The sequence below is a fragment of the Canis lupus genome, chromosome 17 (assembly GCF_011100685.1).
Source record: "Canis lupus familiaris isolate Mischka breed German Shepherd chromosome 17, alternate assembly UU_Cfam_GSD_1.0, whole genome shotgun sequence".
Lineage (NCBI taxonomy): Eukaryota > Metazoa > Chordata > Mammalia > Carnivora > Canidae > Canis > Canis lupus.
In genome coordinates, this window is record NC_049238.1 from 49,682,883 (window position 1) to 49,691,099 (window position 8,217).

Here is an 8,217-nt window from a genome sequence, read left to right on the forward strand (position 1 = left end):
GCAGAGCTCGGGGAAGGGTAGAGGGAGAGGGAGAAGCAGACTCCCCACTGAGCAGGGAGCCCAATGTGGGGCTCAATCCCAGGACCTTGAGATCATGACCTGAGCCAAAGGCAGTCATTTAACTACTGAGCCATCGAGGTGCCCCCAGAAGGGTGGTTTTTCAATGAAAGCAGGAACCATCCACCTTCATATTTTAAGTAGGGGCTGTAGTTTTCCTGAGCGGTTAGGATTCCCTTCCCATCTCTCTAGGCAAGAGAAGGATGTTTCCCCTGCCCAACTAAGGTCCCCAAAGGGTGATTCATGGCAAACTACTGGCTTTAGGCCTCACTATTATTACTCTGATTGTTATAATCAATGCGCTACTTATTGACTTGTGTCTATGTGCCATAAATTATACTAAGCCCCATGTATGCAATCTCTTCTTTATTCCTGGTATTATTCACATTTTATAAAGTTGAGGGCTGTCAACCTGGAGAAGGTGAGGCACTTAGTGAAGTGATATAGCCAGTAAGTGAAGAAAACCAGGAATCCATCCCAGGTCAGTCTGGCTCTAGATAGAGCCTATTTGTAACCTGCATTATGCCCTCCCCTAGTCCTGAGGGGGAAAATATACTTGCAATTTGGGATCAGCTGAGCACTACTAGAAGTATCACTTGCAGTGTCTGAAGGTGAGGTTCTCCCATAACCATGCAACACAAATGATTTAGGATCAGTCTTAATTCCAAAATGTTAAGGCAAAGGCAAGTCTTTCTTTTTCTACGTTTGGTTTAAGAATTCTTGGCCAGCTAAAATAACCTTGAACATATCAAATGAAGAAGCTGTGAAAGCCCAAAATAGAAGATGGCCACTCAAGACCTCATAAAACTTAAAGTTTAGAATACATTTTTTCACTGTCTTAAAAATACTTTTCTTCAGTAACACCTTTTGTGGTGAGAATGGAATCTGGCAGGAAGAGCAGACTCAGGAAGAGGCTTTTGAGCCATGATACTGGAAAGTGAGTTTGTATGGGACCAAACACCTAGGAAGTTCACTTCCTTGGGCTCCCACAAAACAAGTCAGCTGCCCCAATTTTTATGAATATGAGACTGATCTCTGGCTGGAGCCAATTCACTGCCCTGACAATTTTATTTTTTATTTTTTTTTTTTATTTATTTTTTTTTTAATTTTTTTAATTTTTATTTATTTATTATTTATGATAGTCACAGAGAGAGAGAGGCAGAGACATAGGCAGAGGGAGAAGCAGGCTCCATGCACCGGGAGCCCGACGTGGGACTCGATCCCGGGTCTCCAGGATTGCGCCCTGGGCCAAAGGCAGGCGCCAAACCACTGCGCCACCCAGGGATCCCTGCCCTGACAATTTTAAAACTTAATCTAAATAAAGCACCCATGGGCGACTTTTTGCCTCTTGGAGTTGCAAATGCCTCTCCTGAATGGCAGACCCCCAACCCCAGTTTGGTTTATTAATTCTGTTTATTATTATTTTTTTATTTTTATTTTTATTCTTTGGACTTAGCTGTTGAGCTAGACCCAGAATCCAGTTTATCTTCCTTGAGTAAGAACAACCTGTGCCTCCTCTACCACAAATTAAAAGTCTGTTTATTTATTGATCGTTCTACCCCAAATCTATGCCAGCTCTTCAACAAGTTGTGAAAACCCAGGATTCTCAGATGAGTATCTGACATAAGGAACAGATGGGCTTTCAAAAGCAATTCTACCACAGGTCACTGCCATAATTTCTGCCCTGCAGTGGCAAGAATAATATCAAATTGTATGCAACTTTTATTGACCTTTCCTCAGTCTGGGACATGGACGAATTGATTCAGTGCTGCTATTCTACTTCATGGGCCAGAACGGGGGTGGGGTGGGGGGGACAGCTTTCCTGAGGGCTGATCCAGGCTGAATTCTGACACCAGTACTTTTCCATTCATTAAAAAAAAAAAAAAATCTGATACTATCTTTGGATGGGCTGGTTGCATAGCCCCTTGCTACAAAAAAAAGGAAAGAAAGGAAAGAAAGGAAAGAAAGGAAAGAAAGGAAGAAAGGAAGAAAGGAAGAAAGGAAAGAAAGGAAGAAAAGGAAGAAAGAAGAAAGAAAGAAAGAAAGAAAGAAAGAAAGAAAGAAAGAAAGAAAGAAAGAAAGAAAGAGTAAGAAGATATATATTTTTTTACTCTGCTGATAGGGCTTTGTTTTCCTGGACAAAGAATGGTTTGTATATACAACAGACCCTGCTAGCCAATTATGGACAGAAAGAAGGGCTGTAGGATCAAAACCTGGAACATTGAAATTATTACTTGGGTAGGTATTCCTATGTTATTCTCAAGTTCATAAATAGACAACCACACTGTCCAAAATTTGACTCTCCAAATTTGCCTGCACAGAAACCCTTTGTGGTTATTGCAAGTTCCTTTTCTGATGTGAAGTGGGAATCAATGTAGTAAGTGTCTCACGGGTTCTCTACTAAACTTTGGTGAGCTGTGTTACAACAAAACAAAAACAGTTGGAAAGTTGAGAGCCTCGGATCTTACTCAGCCACCAATAAAGATTGGCAGCTGCACCCCAAGCACTTGCCAAAAACTGCAAATTCCAAGTTCACTGTCATTAAATATTTATTAAAATGTCACTGAAAAGGAACTGGGAGTTGTTTAAAATCCATGCAGTCAAGCATCTAGGTTAAGCTAGATTAGCGAGAGCTAGGTGTCTGAACTGAACTAGATACTGCCCCATTGCCTGCACCCATCTGAGTTTCAGGAGAATTATTTTTACTACGTATTAAGCTTTACTACATATTGTACTTCACTATTATATATATAATATATATATATATATATTATATATATATATATATTTTACTATATATTGTGCCAACAGTTACATGGCAAAACAGAGCCCTCTACGTGTTGTTTGGGTTCACTGTACAAATGTTTATAGTATTTATGACATGACACACCATGGGGCTCATCCATAGAAGGAATGTAGTCTATATTCATCTGTCCCCACGTTCAATCAATTTATTTTCTTTCTCTAGTATTTTACATATCCTGGAAAACCTTTCTACTAGGTATCCAGAGTCTGGAGACTTGACAATTAGTGGGCATAAATATTTGTTTAAACAATTAAAAGTGGAGTACAAATAAATTATAATTGTAAAGAATATAAGTTAAATTATGAAAGTGAAATATAAATAAAGTGAAAACATTTATTCCTTCCTTACATGGGTTCCCTCAACACTCATATGTAAAGTTGTTGCTCATCCTGTGTATACTCATCAATTAGGAAGAAATTGCTCTTGTGCTCTTTCATGAGAGTATGGCTCCTTTATCTTGTTCCATTATTCATCCTTGAAGACGAAAGCACAGCATTTACTTCTGTGTACTGTGAACAGTGCTCTGTATACAATAGGTGCTCAATAAATGCAAATAAAATGAATGAATGACCCACGACCTGCATGTGTGACCCATGTTTTTGGGAGTGAAGGGGTCACTACCCCATAATTCTGGTGTCATTATCTAGAGTCAACAGCACTTGGTGTTCTCATTTCTATTGGCTTGTTCACCTTAGGTCATACTGCCCACAGTGGTGATTGCAGGCCCTAACTTTTTCTCCTAGGCACCTGTTGTAGACATCTGTTCCATTTGCTTGCTCTGCACCAACTCCTCCTTTTGCTCTTAATGCCATCAAGATTTTTTTTGGAGAATGAATTCTCCCCCACTCTCAGTGCATGTGGTTCAGCTGGTGTAGAGGCATAAGATCCAGGCCTGGCCAATCAGAGCATGCTATCTCCCTGCCCACAGTGATTGGTCCTAGGATGAAGTCATGACCAAATCCATGACTTAACAATTCAATCACAAGACTTTGTTTTGGAACTGTTGGATACGGAAGTTTTTTTCTTGTTCGATTTACCAGGACAATAGGATATAAACCTATAGCCATCAAAACTACCATATTGGAAAAACTTAATTAGGGATCCCTGGGTGGCGCAGCGGTTTAGCGCCTGCCTTTGGCCCAGGGCACGATCCTGGAGACCCAGGATCGAATCCCACGTCGGGCTCCTGGTGCATGGAGCCTGCTTCTCCCTCGGCCTATGTCTCTGCCTCTCTTTCTCTCTCTGTGTGACTATCATAAATAAATAAAAATAAATAAAAAAAGAAAAACTTAATTAAATGAACACACACACAAATAAATAAATGAACAAACACTGAGTATATAAGAGCCAAGAGAGGAATACAGAATAAGTCTTGGGGTACCTGGCTGGCTCAGTCAGGAGAGCATGCAACTCTTGATCTTGGGATTGTGAGTTTTAGTCTCACATTGGGTATAGGGATTACTTAAAAATAAAATCTTTAAAACAAGACATAAGAAACAAAATGAGTCCTGATGGCAGTGGGCACTAGATCCAACTGTGCCTGAATACCAGTTTGAACTGAATTTTCTGTCAGCGCAATGAAAATAGTTCAGACTAACACAGGATTCTATTGTCATTATACGGTCTCTTCCTAGGCCATTTTTAAATTCCAAGGGCCATAATCAGAGGCTTTGTGCTTACAGAACAACACATTCTGAGAACTAGAATATTTGTGTAAACTTATCCTGAGTCTACCATGGTTCAATTAAGAATAATTTAAAACTCCAAAGCCATGGGAGAAGTATAGAACACTGAACTGCGTGAGAGAAGTTCTAGACACAGACATTTAAGCATAGCAAGCGGGGCTGTTAAGAGCTATTCAAGGTGGCAAAGGGGCCAGTGCTGTTTTTAAAGCAAAGTGAAGTGAAGAAAGGAGACTGCCAAGAATTGGGAAGCTAACTACAGGGACAGAGGAAAATCTAAGAATAGTCTTACTTCCTTTAGTCCAGGTGATATTTCTACTTCTCTTACCCACTAATAACCCATTACCATTTCTCCAACACAAGTCACAACGTAAGTCTCACTCAGGCCCGGGAAAAGGACAGAAATAACCCTCTGGCCATTGTGGTAGTTCTTTTTTGGAGAAGAGTGAGACAGGGAAAGTAATCCTTCCCTAGGAACTGGGGAAGAGAGACCTGCTAAGCCCAGATGGATACAGAGGGCTTCTATAGGCCAAAAGCCCAATTCTCTCTTCCTTAGGTCAATACTTTCTCGGCTCTCCACCCTCCAGGTTTTATCCAAAGATCTCTGCTAGCTCTTTCAGGCAAGGTTTATGTTGAATGGGTTCCAGTGGTGAGGTCATTCTAATGGAAGGTTTCCATATATGACATGCCTCTGCTGCTGCGCCCAAGAGCATTCCCAAGGCCCTTTCACTGATGCTGTCCAAGAATAAGATCTTGGCCGAATTCCCACACTGAAGGGGCAGTGGAGCTTTGGTTTCTGAAAATAGCAGGCATTGTCCTTTTTGTCCAATTAGAAAAGCAACATTGTTCTCTGAAGAATATTTGGGAAATTAAAAAAAAAAAAGTAGAAGGAAAGAAAAAGAATAACCATGCCATAATTACATCATCTGCAGATAACTAATATGAATATTTAGGTGTGTTTCTTTCTCATGGTTTTATGAATATATCTATCTACATATATTTTAGGAAGGCAGTGTTGCATTATGGTAAGAGTGTGGGTTTGGAAGTCTGACGCCACTCATTAAAGAGTTCTGTGGCCTTTGGCAACTTATCTCTTCAAGTTGTTTAACTCCTTCAACAATAAAGTTTGCTATTTTTTAAATTAGTGCCCTACTAGTATAATATTATTTTAACTTACAAGTTTATAATAAGAGCTATCTGGTAATAAAATTTCTCCCAACATTCTTCTTTTAATTTTTAAAAATGGTTATTTCATTTATTTCATATTGGTTTTAGAGTAGTATTTTCAATGGGTGTTATACTATATGTTAGCAAATCAAACTCCAATAAAAAAATACACACAAAAAAAATTAAAGCAATTAGGCAAGAAAGGAAATACAAAGCACCCAAATCAGAAACAAAAGAGTAGTACTTCCAAGTTAAAAAAAAAAGAGAGAGGTGCCTCTCATTCATTCACTCACTCATTTATTTATGAGAGATACAGAGAGAGACAGACAGAGACAGAGACATAGGCAGAGGGAGAAGGAGGCTCCCCACAGGGAGCCCTATGTGGGACTTGATCCTAAGACCCTGTATAATGACCTAAGCCAAAGGTAGATGCTCAACCTGAGCCACCCAGGCATCCCAGCATCTGACTCTTGATCTCTGCTCAGGTCTTGATCTTCAGGGTCATGAGTTCAAGCCCTACATTGAGCTCCATGATGGGCATGGAGCCTACTTCAAAAAAATGTGATTTGGGGGCACCTGTGTGACTCAAGTCAGTTGAACATCTGCCTTAGGCTCAGGGTCCTGGGATCAAGCCCCAAGATGGGTTCCCTGCTCAGCAGGAAGCCTGCTACTCCTTCTACCCCCTGCTTGTGCTCTCTCTCTCAAATAAATAAACTTTTTTTATATAAACTTTTTTTAATGGGATTTATAGATTTGCACTTAAATTTATGGATCAATTAAAAAAGAATTAGCATCTTTAAAGAACTAAGTCCTCCCCTCATGGTATATAGCATATCTGCCTTTCCGTTTACTTTCTTCATGTCCTTCTATAAAGCACAGTTTTCCGACAAATACCCACCATTTGCTTTGACGTGGATGGAACTGGAGGGTATTATGCTGAGTGAAGTAAGTCAATTGGAAAAGGACAAACATCATATGGTCTCATTCATTTGGAGAATATAAAAATTAGTGAAAGGGAATAAAGGGATAGGAGAGAAAATGAGTGAAAATATCAGTGAGGGTGACAAAAAATGAGAGACACTTAACTCTGGGAAATGAACAAGGGGTAGTGGAAAGGGAGGTGGGTGGGGGGTTGGGGTGACTGGGTGATGGGCACTGAGGGTGGCACTTGGCAGGATGAGCACTGGGTGTTATGCTAAATGTTGGCAAATTGAACTCCAATAAAAAATTTTTTAAAAAAAGCATAGTTTTCTTCCTATGAGTCTTGCACGTTTTCTATTAATTCTGTTCCAAGGTATTTTCTGGTTTTGGTTGCTAGGATGAAGGAGATTTCTTCCCCCCCGCCCCCCCCCAACTACAACTGGATTTTTTTTTTAAGATTTTATGGATTTGAGAGTGTACACACACACACACACACACACACACACACACACACACACACACACGAGTGTGGGGGGGAGGGGCAGAGGAAGAGAGGGAGCAGATCCCCCACCCAGCAGGGAGCCTGACCTGGGGCCCAGTGGGGCCTAATCTCAGGTCCCCAAGATCATGATCTGAGCCAAAGGCAGATGCTCAACCGACTGAGTCACTAACTAGTTGTTTCATGAACTAGGAAAAGCTATTTCAGAAGTTTAATATATGTCTTTTAGTGGATGACTGCTGCTCTTTATTAGATCTAACCATTTTTCAGGATTAATTATCTCTAGATTTCTAGGTAGATACTTAGTTTGCCGCCAAGAACTGTGTTTCCTCTTCAATAGTAAACTGTTTATCTTACTTCATTACATTGGCTAGGTTATCCTTTCAGGACGCCATGACATAATAGTGGCTAGAATGGGTCTGCCTTATCTGACATTATTTTTTTGTTAAGAATGATGCATGATGGGGGTACCTAGGTGGCTCAGTTAAGCATCCGCCTTTGGCTCAGGTCGTGATCCTGGGGTCCTGGGATCAGTCTGTGTCCAGCTCCCTGCTTAGTAGGAAGTCTGCTTCTCCCTCTCCCTCTGCTCCTCCCCTCCCTACCACTGGTACTCTCTCATGTTCTCTCTAGAATAAATAAATAAAATCTTTTAAAAAAAGAATGATGCATGTTGGTGTGTTGAATCATTATTGTGCACCTGAAAATAATGTAATACAGTATGTTAACTCTACTAGAATTAAAGTTTAAAAAAAAAGAATAATGCTTCATGTTCTTTTAGACTTATCATGTTAATGAAACTTCTTTTTTCTCCCCTAATTTATTAGGGAAGTTTCAAAAATAAAGAATAAATGTTGATTTTCATCTTCAAATATTTTATTATCCATGAGAGACTCTTAGGTTTGTTTTTTTCCTTTGACCTACTTCTGTGAAATATGATATTAGGGGATTTCTTTTATGGGGCCATCGTTATGTTCTCAACAAACTCACCAAATGCATCAGGGCTCTGGAGCTGGGCAGACCTGGGTTGATATCCTAGCCTACCACTTACTAGCTTAGCATCATGGGCAAGTTCTAATGTGTTCTAA